The sequence below is a fragment of the Ornithorhynchus anatinus genome, chromosome 12 (assembly GCF_004115215.2).
Source record: "Ornithorhynchus anatinus isolate Pmale09 chromosome 12, mOrnAna1.pri.v4, whole genome shotgun sequence".
Taxonomy (NCBI): domain Eukaryota; kingdom Metazoa; phylum Chordata; class Mammalia; order Monotremata; family Ornithorhynchidae; genus Ornithorhynchus; species Ornithorhynchus anatinus.
This window is the reverse complement of record NC_041739.1, coordinates 32,988,954-33,004,565: the sequence shown is the minus strand read 5'-3', so window position 1 is coordinate 33,004,565 and position 15,612 is coordinate 32,988,954. Positions and strand designations below refer to the sequence as shown.

The window sequence follows — 15,612 nt, the reverse complement described above, 5'->3', positions numbered from 1 at the left end:
CACTGATTAAAGCAAAATATACAATCTTTGACTCAAGTGATTTACAGTCTAATTTAAATACAATCCAGTCTAATACAATCAAGTAATTTATGCTAACTCTAATCTCAGGGTAGTAGGCATCACTACCAGAATACCTTTTCAGTACATTTACAATTATGCTATGCAATTCAGACTCCCAAGTTTGCATATTTTTCCTATGTCATAGAGAGCATGTCTGCAATAATTAATGATCTCCCTGAAGCATAAAAGAATTTCAAATGGAATCATCGTAATGGAAGAAATAGCCTTTTGAGTTATGGAGGAGGATTCCCCCAGTTTTTCTTTATAATAGTTATTCATGGTTTATGATCAATTTCTGCAAGAAGTGACCTGCCATTCAAAATGACATTACCTTTTTGAGTCACGAAGTGATAAACCCCTTCTTCATCTGAGCATAAAAATGGTCTGTGACTGTCAAACACATAAGCATTTATAACCTAAGTGTCAACTCAGAACCAAACCTCTGCACAAGTAATGCTTCTAGTTCTTTGAAGCACTGCTGAAATTTCTGTTTCTCTGTTAGTTTCTGATAAACCAAAGGGAAAGAGCACGGGAGTCAGAGGACCTGGGGTCTAATCCTGGCTCTGCCACCTGCCTGGTGGGTGACCTTGGACAAGTGACTTCACTCTCTGTGCCTCAGTTACCTCTTCTCTAAAATGGGGATTAAGACAGTGAGCACCATGTGAGTCAGAAACTGTGTCCGACCCGATTACCTTGTATCTACCCCTGCACTTAGAACAGTGATTAGCACATAGTAGGAGTTTAACGAATACCACAATTATTATTATTACTAGCAGCACTTGTCATCCACTTGGTGTGGTGCCCTGTACTAGAAGCTAAGAAATACAGACTAGTGATAATCTTCCATCTACCTCAGCACTCTGAACAGTGTCTGGCATAAAGTAAGCAAATAAATTCCATAATATAAATGGATATCTTAAAATAGATGCTCTTTCAACCAGTGATTTCCACCAAACTTTTCCTTATACTATCCCTGCTAACACCACTTTTTTTTTTAATTAAAGATCTTAACTATCCTGTTTTCTTAGTGAAGAGCTTGCATATTTCTGATGAGGTTAAGTGAGACCAATTCCTCTGTTCTTTTCAAATTTCCCTTAAAACAAATAGCACATTCATTTTCCCATTTATTATCCAAAGGTAAACTTCCATGAACTCAATTTTGCAGTCCTGTGTAACTTCATTGGGTTTTCAAATTCTGAACCTCTTGATATTTATCAACACCATGGACGCTACTCCACAAAGTTATACCCTCTATGGAAACCAAACAAATCAGTGGTATTTATTGAACACTTATTATATGCAGAGCACTGTAGTAAACATTTGGTAGAGTACAATAGAGCAGAATTAGCAGACACGAGCTCAGAGTTTAGAGGGGGAAACAGACATTAATATGAATCGATAATTTATGATAATATATAATTTAAAGATATGTACGGAAGTGCTGTGGGGTTGGGGGTGGGGCAAATATCAAATGTCCATAGGTCACAGATCCAAGTGCATAGTCGGTACAGAAGGGAGAAGGAGCTGGGGAAAAGACATCTTATTTGGGGAAGACTTCTTGGAGGAGATGTGACCTCATTAATACTTAGAAGGTGGAGAGAGTGGTGTTTTAGTGTATATGGCGAGGGAGGGAGTTCCAGGCTAGAGGGAGGACAGGAAAATGGATCAGCGGTGAGATAGATGAGCTCGGGGCACAGTGAGCAAGTTGGCATTAGAGGAGCAGAGTGTGAGGGCTGGGCTGTAGTTGGAGATCAGTCAAGTGAGGTAGGATGAGATGAGATGACTGTGTGCTTTAAAGCCAATGGTAAGGAGTTTCTGTTCGCTTCGGAGATGGATGGGCAGACACTGGAGGTTCTTGAAGAGTGGGAAGACTTGGACTGAATATTTTTGTTGATAAATGATCTGTGCAGCAGGTGAAGTATTGGTCTGGAGTGGGAAGAGACAGGAGGCCGGGAGGTCAGCGAGGAGGCAGATCGATTGTATTCATTGAGCCCTTACTGTGTGCCAAGCACCGTACTACGTGCTTGGGAGAGTACAACACAACAATATAACAGACACATTGCCTGCCCACAAGGAGCTTACAGTCCGGAGAAAGACAGACATTGATATAAATAAATTACATACACATATATAAGTGCTGTGGGGTTGAGGTGAATAAAGGAAGCAAGTCAGAAGGGAGTGGGAGAAAATGAAATGAGGCCTTTGGAAAGGACTTTTGGAGGAGATGTGCCTTCAATAATTCAGGGAGTAAGCTAGCAGTAAAGGAGCGAAGGGTGTAAACTGGGTTGTAGGAGAGTAGTGAGGTGAGATGTTGAGAGAAAGGTAATTGAATGGTTTAAAGCTGCTGGTAAGGAGTTTCTGTTGGATACAGAGGTGGATTGGCAACCACAGGAGGTGGAGAAACATGGACTGAATGTTTCTCTAGAAAAATGATCTGGACAGCAGAGTGAAGTATGGACTGGAGTTGGGAGAGACAGGAGGCAGGGAGGTCAGCAAGGGATAGGATAAGTGCTTGAATTAACATGGTAGTGGTTTGGATGCAGAGGGAAGGACATATTTTAGAAATGTTGTGAAGGTAGAACTGACCAAATTTGGTCACTTCCACAATATGGGTGGAATGAGAGAGACGAGTCAAGGACGATGCCAAGGTTACAGGCTTGTGACAGAGAGAAGAGTGGTGCTTTTTACAGTGATGGGAAAGACAGGAGAGGATAGGGTTTGAGTGGGAATATGAGGAGTTCTGTTTCCGATATGTATAATTTGAGGTGTCGGCAGGACATCCAAGTAGAGATGTCCTGGAGGCAGGATGAGAGGCGAGTGCAGGGAAGGGGAGAGATCAAGGCTGAGATGTAGATTTGGGAATCATCTGCGTAGAGATGGCAATTGAAGCCATGGGAGCAATTGAGTTCTCCAAGGGAGTGGGTGTGGAAGGAGGATAGGAAGGTTTGTGGATCTGAACCTTGAGGGAGCCCTACTGTCAGAGTATGGGAGGCAGAGGAGGAGCCAGCAAAAGAGGCTGAAAAGGAGCTGTCAGAGGAGATAGGAGGAAAACCAAGAGAGGGCAGCGTCAGAGAATCCAAGGTTTGATAAAGTTTCGAGAAGGGGGTGGTCTACAATGTCAAAGGCAACTAAAAGGTCTGGGAGAAGCAGTGTGGCTCAGTGGAAAGAGCACGGGCTTGGGAGTCAGGGGTGGTGGGTTCCACTCCGGGCTCTGCCACTTAGCAGCTACGTGTCTTTGGGCAAGTCACTTAACTTCTCTGTGCCTCGGTTACCTCATCTGTAAAATGGGGATTAAGACTGTGAGCCCCTCATGGACAACCTAATTACTTTGTATCTCCCCAGTGCTTAGAACAGTGCTTGGCACACAGTAAGTGCTTAACAAATGCCAGGATTATAATGCCCTTATTATTATTATTAGGAGGATTAGGATAGGGTCCAGGCCATTAGATTTGGCGAGAAGTTTGCTGGTTACCTCAGAGGACTATTTCTGAGGAGGGAAGGGCGGGAGCCAGGCCCGGAAAAATAAGCAGCAGTTGCAGAGAAAGTAAAAGAAAGCCAGCCATTTGCCTGCTCTACTGTCGTCATAAATGAGGTTCCCTCCCCTGATCTCACATTTCCCCAGGAGCAAGCTATTTTAAGGTATTTATTAAGCTCTTACTACGGGTCAGACGTAGTGCTAAGCTCTGGGGTACATACAAGCTAATCAGTCCAAGGTCCACATGCAGTCTTCATCCCCATTTTACAGATGAAGTAACTGAGCCACAGAGAAGTTAAGTGATTTGCCCAGTTACAGAGCGGACAAGTGGCAGACCTGGGATTAGAATCCGGGTTCTCCTGACTCCCAGGCCCAGGCTCTAATCACTAAGTCACACTGGTAACTACTGAGTGTAAAGCTCTAAGATTTGGTGAGATTTCAGCAGAAGCATCACTCTTGGTCTGCTCTGGATAGAATGGGATTATGCTGTTACAAATGCAGATACCTTAAAGGAAGAAACGATTGTGTTTGGCACCAACATTTGAATAGTATCATGCACTGTTTCAAGAATGTAATCACCACATTGCAGCAGAACGAACCATACTTGGAACCCAATAGAGCTAAGCGTATGTGAATCTTTTTTTCTGTCATAATTATGATGCACTTACTATGTGCCAGGCAGTGTATTAAGTGCTGGGGTAGTTACAAGCTAATCAGAGCAGATAGAGTCCCTGTCCCACATGGGGAATCACAGTCTTCATCCTCTCACTCTAGGTTTCAAGGCTGTCCATCCCCTTGCCCCCTCTTACCTCTCCTCCCTTCTCTCTTTCCACCGCCCACCCCGCACGCTCCGCTCCTCTGCCGCCCACCTCCTCACCGTCCCCCGTTCTCGACTATCCCGCCGTCGACCCCTGGCCCACGTCCTCCCGCTGTCCTGGAACGCCCTCCCTCCTCACTTCCGCCAAACTCACTCTCTTCCCCTCTTCAAAGCACTACTGAGAGCTCACCTCCTCCAAGAGGCCTTCCCAGACTGAGCTTCCCCTTTTCCCTCTGCTCCCTCTCTGCCCCCTCCTTCGCCTTCCCTCAGCTAAGCCTCCTTTCCTCCCCTTTCCCTCCGCCCCTCCCCCTCTCCCTTCCCCTCCCCTCAGCACTGTGCTCATCTGCTTATTTGTATATTTTTATTACCCTATTTATTTGTTAATGAGATGTACATCCCCCTGATTCTATTTATTGCTACTGTTTTTGTCTGCCTGTCTCCCCTGATTAGACTGTAAGGCCGTCAGTGTGCAGGGATTGTCTCTATCTGTTGCCGAATTGTACATTCCAAGCACTTAGTACAGTGCTCTGCACACAGTAAGCGCTCAATAGATACTATTGAATGAATGAATGATTTTACAGATGAGGTAACTGAGGCACAGAGAAGTTAAGCTATTTGCTCACAGTCACATAGCAGACAAGTGATAGAACCAGGATTAGAACCCAGGACCTCTGACTCTCAGGCCCATTCTCGGTTCTCACAGCACTTTATGTTGTGACATTTTAGATTCAATAAAGAAGCCCGTAGGACATTTGCCCCGATCATCAAATGAGTAAAAACGACAGAACTTTTCCTCTGGTGTTATTTAAAACTTAATTATCCTCTAAATTGGACTTTGCCTTCACCTAAATGAACCAATTATGAAGCACCTTAACCCCTGCATCTAATAGTTCTTTAGTTCAGTGAAACGCCCTACACGGAGAACTACAGACAATCACCAAAGAGAACATTTCCCAAACTGTTTCCAGAATCCTGCTTAGATTCCATTGGGTCTTTTCAAGATGACTTTTTCCTTTTCCTTTTTTCCTATGTTTCCTTTGCATTCCTTTTTGCTATTGATATTTCAAACCAGCCCATCAGATTGAAGTACACCTATCTCCTTTAAGTAGCCGAATATTTCCGAGCGGTTGGGATGTTTGATTTCTGCCTTTAATTAGACGTAGGATGGATTGCAATGTTCTCGTTCCTCCTTGCTTCTTGTTTCTGGGTTCTCAGACTTGTCTCGTAGCTAATTAAAAATGCCGTTGCCGCTGCTTTGCTGGTGGGGGAATTAAGATCAACATCTGTGAGAACTTTGTATGTGAGCCAGTTCCATTTTTAGTCTCGAACTCTTTGTGCGTGATATCTCTCCAAAAAAAATGGGCATGAGTGCATGGGCAGGCTGCTGCTTTGTTCTGGTCTTTTGTATTTTTTAAATGGTATTTGTTAAGCGCTTACTATGTGCCAGGCACTGTGCTAAACACTGGCTTAGGTACAAGATAATCAGGATGGACAAAATCCATGTGGGGATCGCAGCCTTAATTAAATGGTATTTGTTAAGCGCTTACTATGTGCCAGGCACTGTGCTAAACACTGGCTTAGGTACAAGATAATCAGGATGGACAAAATCCACGTGGGGATCGCAGCCTTAATCCCCATTTTACAGATGAGGTAACTGAGGAACATAGAAGTTAAGTGATTTGCCCAAAGTTATGTGGCAGGTAAGCGGAGGGAGCCAGTCGGGATTAGAACCCAGGTCTTCTGACTACTCTTTCCAACAGGCCATGGTGCTTCTCAGTGGCTTATGTGACCCACCCTCTCTTACAGATCTTATCCAAGGTTATGCGTTTCAAGAGCTTGCTCACTCTTCACTGCTCCTTCGGAAACAATTCAGTATAAAAGGTTAACCGAGAAGCCCAGAGAAGTAGGAGGTCTGGAGTCGATGATGTGATTAATATTCATCAGATTCTCAGCTGGTGAAACTCCTGCTCACTCTCCGGAATGTAACGTCTGAGGAATCTTTCACTATTCTTTTCTGATTAAAAACTATGACATTTGTAAAACTGATATCATGAGGTTGTGCTTAGAGCACTGTTCTACCTTCTTCTTCAGGTTAGGCAGTCAATTTAGGTGACAGATCAATGTTACTTTTGACCCATTTGAGTTGACAGCTTATTTCTTCTTTTGAGAAGAAAGCCTCATATGGACAACCAAATTAATCAGAAATGATTAAGTCCTTCACATTGTGCCCCAAGCACATGTAGGCTGTTACAAATATTATCAGGGGTGGCTCTGCTCGCACAGCTGAAGACGAGAGTATTTTTGTAATTATAACATCAAAGTGCTAAATTTTAAAGAAAATCATGTGCCTTTAGACTGTTAGCTCATTGCGGGAAGGGGTTGTGTCTACCTGGAGCAGCGTGGCCTTGTGGATAGAGCAGAGGCCTGGGAATCAGGATTTGGGTTCTAATCCCGGCTCTGCCACTTGTCTCTTTTGAGGCCTTGGGCAAGTCAATCACTTCTCTGTGTCTCAGGTACCTCATCTGTAAAATGGGGATTAAAACTTGGAGCCGGGTGGGGGACGGTGATTGTTTCCCACGCAATTTTCTTGTATGTACCCCAGCACTTAGAAGAGTGCTTGGCACATAATAAGCACTTAAAGGCCACAATTATTATCATTATTGGACTGCACTCCCCCAAGCACCTAGCACAGTGTTCTGGCTTTAAATGTTTGATTGCTATGGAAAATTATTCAGTAGGGCTTGGAGCTACTCTTACAGGGGACAGTTTGCTTTGTGACCTTAAACAAGTCACATAACTTCTATGCGTCTCAGTTACCTCATTTGTAAAATGGGGATTAACACTGTGAAGCCTTATGTGGGCAAGGGAATGTGTCCAACCTGATTATCTTGTATCTACCTTAGTGCTTAGAACAGTAATTGGCACATAGTAAGCATTTAAATACCACAATTATTATTATTATTATTACTCTAAGAGACTTGAGTCAGAGTCCAGGGGGGCTAGTTGCATAAGAAGGGTTTGGTTGGCTTACGGATTTGCCTGGGCATCCTATCGGATCTACCGGGCCTGAGGCGAAGGGGTTGAACTACAATCCAACATGGTGCCTTCTTCTCCCGTCCCCCTGTCTTCGACCCCTGCTGGCCCCAGAATATTGATTTTTTCTCTTAGGTTTTTATACAGAAAAGCATGATTCTGTTCTTAGGTGTTCTGCTTTCCCGCACCAGAGAGATGGACCTCAAGCCACGTGGACACTCCTGAGGACCTGGAATAGTGTCACTTTGGTTTGTGCCACTTTCCTGCTTGGAGGAGAAGGAAAAAGGGCTTCACCAGGCTCACAAGTGAGGAGTTGGCCACCCCATTTCCCCGCCAGAACAGTTTGACTTTCCCCTGGTCTAGTGGTGGTCCTTACCACATTAATATAAACACTTATCCTATTCCGCCGTGATTACTCTATCAACCTCCTTGCTGACCTTCCTGTCTCTCTTCACTCCGGTACATACTTCGCTCTGCTGCCTGGATCATTTTAAGACAAAAACGTTCAGGACATGTTTCCCCACTCCTCGGTGGTTGCCCATCCAACAGAAACTCCTCAGCACTGGCTTTAAAGCAACCCGATCAACTTGCCCCCTCCTACCTCACTGCTCTCCTACCCAGCTGCACAGTTTGATCCTCTAATGCGAACCTTCTCGCTGTATCTTCATCTCCTCTATCTAGCTACTGATCTCTTGCCCACGCCCTGCCTCTGGCCTGGAATGCCCCCCCCTCATATGCAACCGACAATTACTCTCCTCCCCTTCCAAGACTTATTGAAAACACTTCTCCTCCAAAAGGACTTCCCTGATTAAGCCGTCTTTTCCTTTTCTTCAGCTCCCTTCTGAGTCATCCCAACTTGCTCCCTTTATTTATTCCCCATTTCAGACCCTTAGCACTTAAGTACATATCGGTAATCTATTTATATTAATGTCCGTCTCATCCTCTAGACTGTAAGCTTGTTCTAGGAAGGGAATGTGTCTGTCATATTGTACTCTCCCAAACCCTTAGTACAGTGCTCTGCACACAGCCAGCGCTCAATAAATACCTTAACCCTTCACCCTCCCTTCACCCTGTGCCAGGCAGCGATAGCAATGGCAGCTCTCACTCCTTGACCAGCCAGGAAAGCCCCGATTGAGGCGGCACACTATGAGTCCCCCCACAACTGGGGGGAGCTCCCGGTTTACGCTTCCGTATTGGAGAAAACCAGGAATTATGATATTTGTTCAGTGATTACTTTATGCCAGGCACTGTACTAAGCACTGGGGAGCATACAAGGAAATTGGGTTGGACATAGTCCCTGTCCCACAGGGGCTCACAGTCTCAATCCCCATTTTACAGATGAGGTAATTGAGGCACAGAGAAGTCAAGTGACTTGCCCAAGGTCACACAGCCAACAAGTGGTGGAGCCAGCATTAGAGCCCATGACCTTCTGACTCCCAGGCCCATGCTCTCTCCACTACGCCATCAACTTACATCTCTAGTGGACAGTCCACACGTCCGCTCTCGGTCTAGGTCCCTTCCTCCTGAGCTTCAAAGAAAGTCCTGCTTTCCGGGTACCGTCCCCTGCTTGGAAGGTCTGGAAGCCTAGTAATTTAAACCATGAGCCGATCAACTGGCAGCCATTGTAAATCACCAGTTGGTCAGGTCATCTGGACGGGTTTTTCCAGAAGAACATTTCATATAGCAAAATGTGCCAACTCACCAAGGAAACCTGTAGACCCTAAGCTCTAGACCATAAGCTCTTTGTGGTCAGGATATGTGTCTGTTCTAGTGTTCTATTGGACTCTTCCAAGAGGTTAATACAGTGCTCCATATGCATTAAGTGCTCAGTAAATACAACTGCCTGGCTGAGTCACTAGCTTCTCACCCAGGCACAACTGCAGACATCGCCAACACATTTCCAAATTTCAGTTCCTGCCCCGGGAAGAAACACTAGTCTAAACTGACACATTCTCAGGCCAGACATGTACGACTCATTCCGGACTCCCAACTCTTTCCCCATCTACCTGCCACTTGGGGCTCGCAGTCTTAATCCCCGTTTTGCAGATGAGGTAACTGAGGCACAGACATATGAAGTGACTTGCCCAAGGTCACAAAGTGGACAAGTGGCAGAGCCGGGTTTAGAGGCTGGACGTTGCATATTTCCATTTTTTGAGCAATCTCATTAGTGTTATTAATAATAAAACAATCCTATTAGTATTGGAAACACTCTTGGTGCAAACCATTGCATTAGATACTCAGGAAGTAGAGAATAAAGTACACATTCTCTGGTCACAAGAAGCTTTCCAGGGGAGATCAAAATAAAATATTTACAACTAAAATGGGCAAATAAATTACTGAACGTGGATGATTGCTGAGGCTGGGCATAAATCAGGCCACAGGTGCTAGAGAAGGAGTTGGAGGAGGAAGAGTTGCAAAGCAGAATGGCCTAATAGAGCCCAGGCCTGCCAGTCAGAAGGACCTGGGCTCTTATCCTGGTTTCGCCACTTATCCGCTGTGTGACCTTGGGCAAATCACTTCACTTCTCTGTTTCTCATTTAGGATCTCATCTGTGAAAGGGGGATTAAGATTGTGAGCCCCAAGTGGGACATGGACCGTGTCCAACCTGATTAGTTTTTATCTACCCTAGCATATAGTACAGGGCCTGGCCCACAGTAAATGCTTAACAAATACCATTAAAAAAAATATCGGTGGGCTTCTAAGAAAGCTTTCCATGTGGGGAGCACTGTGGTCTATCGAATCTGGGGAGGGAGGGAATTTTAAACTTGAGGGGGGGATCAGTGTGCGTGAGGGGGGTGGGGGTGTCTTTTGAGAAGAGAGCGAAGTACAGCCAGAAGGTTGGTTTGAGAGGTTCAAAGAGAGCAGCTGGTGACATCAGGCTCAGAGAAAGGGGTGACAGTCAGAACAGCCTTCAGACTATTTTAATGACCGGGATTGGGGCCAACTCCCCTTTCCCTTTCTAAGTCTGTCAGAAGACGACCATTCCCTAAGAAGAAGGCCATTCCCTAAGGAGGCTGGCAAATGACTTATCCAAGGTCACACAGCCGACAAGTCGGGGAGCTGGGATTACAATTCAGATCCTCTGATTCCAAAGCCTGTGCTTTAACCACTAGGCCATGCCTCTCCCTTCAGCATCATCTAGGCACTTATATCTGTAACTTCTGGGAATTTGATAATCGTCCCACCCCCAAACCCACGGCACTTATGCACATATTTTTAAATCACATATTATAAATTACTTATTCATATTAATATCTGTCTCCCCCTCTAGATTGTAAACTCGGTACGGATAGGGAATGTGCCTGCTAATTTTGCTGTATTTTACTCTCCCAAGAGCTCAGTACAGTGTTTTGTGCATAATAAGCATTCCATAAATATCATTGATTAATCACCCTCAGTCTGGAATTTATTGATATTTCTGGAAAGACTTGTGTTGTTCAAACAGTTCTCTTCCATTCCTCCTCTACCCACATTCCTCTCTCTCACACACTCAGGCAGTCTTTTATCTCACACCCAATACTAAAAGTTGGCATTTCGGGCTAGGGAAGCTGCACAAGTTATTCATTCATGCATTCATTCATTCATTCATTCATTCATATTTATCGAGTGCTTATTGGGTGCAGAGCACTGTACTAAGCACTGGGGAATAGACAACATAATAAACAGGCAAGGTCTCAGCTTCCATGGGTTATGAAAGTCATTTTCTCATAGGATCATTTTCACTTCCACAGCACATTTGAGAACAGTCTTTTAAGCTATTTATAATCAGGTATCATTTTATCCTCTTTATAAATGAGAACCTTGAAATCCAAACAACCTAATTATAAGCCTAGGCGCTTGACTCTTGATCTTTCCTTGACTACACAATAGAAGGTAAAATCCATCACAAGATCAATTCATTCCATTTTGCTTTCTGAAACTTTCAACGGCTTTAGCAGCTTACCCCACTGTACAATGTACCACCAGTTTACTAGGTGATTTTCTCCATAACATGGTAACAAAGGCTGAGTTGCCCTCCATGACTTCTGCAGACTTTTAATTTCAGGTTGATAATAATATGATGTGCATTTTTGTGTTTTTAGTCAGCAGTGCCTTAAATTAGTTTCCTGTCTACAAACACTGAACTTTGCTTACCTTCCACAGGCAGCTTTCCAGAGGCTTTATCAACTGCTTTTCTTCTTGTCTTGGATAGCCACACTAGTCTTTTCCTGCACAGTGGAGAATGAAGACTGTGATTTTGTAACAAGTAGCAACATGTTTCTTCCTAACCAGAAGTTCTGAAAACAACTTTCTCCAGAAAACACATTTCATCAGCCACAAGCAGAGGGTGTGGGTGATTCTGAAAGAGATGACGATGCTCCCCCTTGATGATTCATGATTTGAATCACCTGAAAAGGGGTGGGTCAGGGTTCCATCAAAAGTATGAACTGTGTTCACCTGTGAATTTCTAGGAATTTGGGAATTAACAGGGTTTTAGAGAATGACTGACCACTCATGGAAAAAGAATTAGCTGTTTTATCCACTATCACCAATCCTGCATTTTAAGGCTTCTCTACTTTCTACCCATAAGATAATATTGTAATATTACAATTCATAATAATAATCCCCTAAACAAACTAGTTTTTCAGATTCAATCACACTGTATAGAAGTTGGAGGCAAAATAACTCCTATACCAGAAGTAGGAGTTTCAGATGTATTTGGAAAAACTGCAAAATTAGTTTCCCTTTGAAGATCTATGTAATCAATCAGAAGCATGTATTGAGCTCATGTTGAGCACTGTGTGACATTTAAGCTGTTCCTATGTGCTAGTCAATGATTTATTGAACACTTCCAGTATGCAGAGCACTCTATTGAGCACTTGAGAGAGTACAGTAAAACAGTTGGTAGATACATTAAGCTCGTTCTCTAGAATGTAAATTCCTTGTGGGCAGGGAATGTGTCTGCTTATTGTTATACTGTGTTCTCCCAAGCACTTAAAATAGTGCTTTGCACACAGTAAGCACTTAATGAATATGCTTGAATGAATGTTCCCTGCCCACAATTAGCTTACATGGAGAGGGGGAGACGGGTATTAATATAAATAAATTATGGATAAATATGCGGTGGGGTTGAAGGAGGAACAAAAGCTGTAAATCCAATGGTGACACAGAAGTGCCAAATAGTGTAAAGCTGTAGATAAATGCAAAATAATCTGGTCCCACATAGGGCTCACAGTCCAAGTAGGAGGGAAAACACATACTGAATCCCCATTTTTCAGATGAGAGTACAGAGACGTTAACTGATTTGCCCAAGTCACAAAGCAGACATATGGGGAGGCCAGAATTAGAACTCAGGTCCTCTGACTTCCAGGCCCCTGCTCTTTCCGCTAGACCACTCTCCCTTCTCCCGAGACACGTTCAACAGAGTCAGGAGACGCTATCTCTGCCTTCGATAATTTTACAATCTAATGGGGAAGATAGATACTAAACTAAATTACAGATAACAAAGGCGGGAAGGGGGAGATAAGTACATGAGTTGGTGATTAAGTGCTGAGGTAAGCAAGATAACGAAGATGAATGCTATGGCTGGTTGAAATCGCTTAGGCATCCCCCAACATGCTGAAGGGGCAATTGGAGGGATATATTTACTGTCAATGTTCTCCTCTGAAATTACTAAGGCTCTCAGTTTCAGCCTGGTGCAGAAACCCTGGCCTGGGAGAGAAAATCAAAATGAGAGTACAGTGAAATATACATCTAACCATAGGAATATATTCATTTCTGCCACAGAACATTTTAGAAAATGTTTTTGAGCTAGAACAGGGAAGCAGCCTGGCCTAGTGGGAAGAGCACAGGGCTGGGAGTCAGAGGACCTGGGTTCTAATTCCAGCGCCACCACGTACCTACTGTGTAATCTTGGGCAAGTCACTTAACTTCGCTGTCCTTCAGTCACTTCATCTGCAAAAATGGGATTTACTATCTGTGCTCCCTCCTACTTAGACTATGAGCCCCATGTGGGATCTTATTCTCTGGTATCCACCTGAGTGCTTGAGGCAACACTTGGCACATAGTAAGCACTTAAAACACATTATTATTATCATCCTTATTATTACATGATTAAGGAATTAGGAGGCATTCGTCTAACAAAATCAGCTTGTTTGGACTTGGTGGGCAGTACTATGAAGGAAACTGTGAAAGCTGATTGTGGGCAGGGAATGTGTCCTTGAACTCTTCCAAGCGCTTAGTACAGTGCTCTGGACACAGGGCTCAATACATACCATTAATTAAACATGTGCCAGAATAGATGAATACTATAGTGAGGGATATCCTGAGCACAGGCTATCACCAGAATTCAACCTGTGTTTTTCCAGCAAATTGGGTGAGGTGTGTCACAGATGCACAGAATTTATTTGTTTCAACTCTACTGGTACCTATGGTAAATCGTGATCACCAAAATGGGGTGCCATCAAACATTTGCTCTAAGATTTTCTAAGACTAGGTGCACTTCTTATTCTTTGTTCTTCACTTGGCATTTTAATCAAATTCCTTTAAGTCAATCATTTAATTAAAGCTTGCTTAATCTCAGTTTTCAGAAACTGCTTTAAGGAAAGCAAAGAACAGGGGAAACAGTGAATTTTTTTAGCATTCTTTATCCATAATTTTTCACCTGTCTATTATATTTAAAGTCTCCTCTTGAACCACATTATTGGTTGCTAAATTATTACTTGTTAAATTATAATGTGTGGCAGTTAACTATGATTTTTAATATCCCAAACACAGACTACTGTCTCATTCTGGTTTTTAGGATGTGGTTGAAATGAAATAGTTTGGCTTGACTTTGCAGCTGACTCCAGCTATTCCGGCCCTGGCTTCTTCCTCACTGACCTAAATCCAAACCAGCGAAACATTTCAATGCAACTCTTCACTGCAGAATTAGCGATTTAGAAAGCAGCAATCGGCATCAAGTGTGAGGGAGTAATTACAGCATCGCTGAACTCTCTTTGGGTTCCGTTTAATAACACCAACAAAATAATCCCCAGTTGGAGTTTAACAACTGAAAGGGAAAACGTCAATTTGATAGGGCTTCCAGTGTTCTGGTTTTTACCTCTTTCGCAGCTCTAGGAATCAGTCCATCTGACGTGCTCTTGGTCTAACCAGGGCTCCCTCTCCAACTCTCTTGCCTCCACATTAGCCATTCTGCTCATTCCACCCACTGTTCTCAAGTCTCATCTTCTTGGCTCTCCTCTCTCTCCACAGTTCTTTGAAGTCCTCAGCGCCAGCCTGCTGTTTGTAACGGGAACCCATCGCATTCGTCCAATTCTTAGGTTTCTCCTTCTGCTCCTCTTTGCATTCCTGGGAAGGATTTTGCTATTGGTCAAGTTCTCTGAGGAGTTGTGGGTTGTCAGTATCTCTGGGTCACTAAACAGCAGGAAACCTCTGAAGAAAGACGCATGTGGTATGTGCCTGGGAATAATTCAGTCTTCCACATCTGCTGGGTAGCGGAGAGTAATATGGTAAATCTGTGGTGCTTTCAGATGCAGCTTTCGAATCTTGCCCCCCACTGTCGAGCCAATGGGCTTCTGTTTCCTATGGGGCTCAGAATCATCAGGAGACTGCCAGGGAAATGGGCAGCGTAACTTCTAGTCCACGAAATCAATCACAGTGCCTGCAGATGTAATACACTTGGGACAAGTGCCAGAAAAGGAATAAAATGGCATGTTTTGGTGAGTAATAGCTGGGTTTTCAGTGGCACTGCATTTCAGATTCACCTTCTTTAGGGGTGCGCGTGAGGCTGGAATAGAGATAGAGGACTGTGGTCCAGGAGAGGGGAGAATGGGGAATGTGGTTACTGTGACTGGGTCTACAAGTCAGTGGATATCTGACTGGGGACCACTATTACCCAGGAGATCTGTGGTTTGCTAATGAGGTTTCCAGCTCTCTGGTTGGTTGATGAGTCCCATCCTGGGATAATGGGGTAGCTGAAGGACCCCTTGGCACCTCCTTTTTATCCCCAAGCCATGTTGATTAAGCAACCAGATTCTTTTGAGCCCTAAGTGGACAGGGCTGCCACTGGGGAGCCCAACACACAACAAGCATCTGCAAGGTGAGAAGAAAAGAGCAGAAGACAAAACACCTAGGCCAAAAAAAAAAGATCTGTGGAGGGAGGACGTTTTGTTTAATAATAATAATGTTGGTATTTGTTAAGCGCTTACTATGTGCAGAGCACTGTTCTAAGAGCTGGGGTAGATAC

The 15,612-nt window shown here is 43.9% G+C and overlaps 1 protein-coding gene across 5 annotated transcripts in view; it reads right to left on the bottom strand.

The window, feature by feature from the left end:
- Window positions 1-15,612, bottom strand: part of LOC107547942 — a 92,993-nt gene that overhangs the window by 71,298 nt on the left and 6,083 nt on the right. For all 5 annotated transcript variants that reach the window (XR_005660619.1, XM_039913707.1, XM_039913708.1 and 2 more), the window contains exons 2-3: window positions 14,467-14,853; window positions 11,520-11,593 (exon numbers count right to left, since the gene is read on the bottom strand). The gene's annotated coding sequence lies outside the window, so the exon portion shown is untranslated. The remainder of the gene's footprint in view (window positions 1-11,519; window positions 11,594-14,466; window positions 14,854-15,612) is intronic.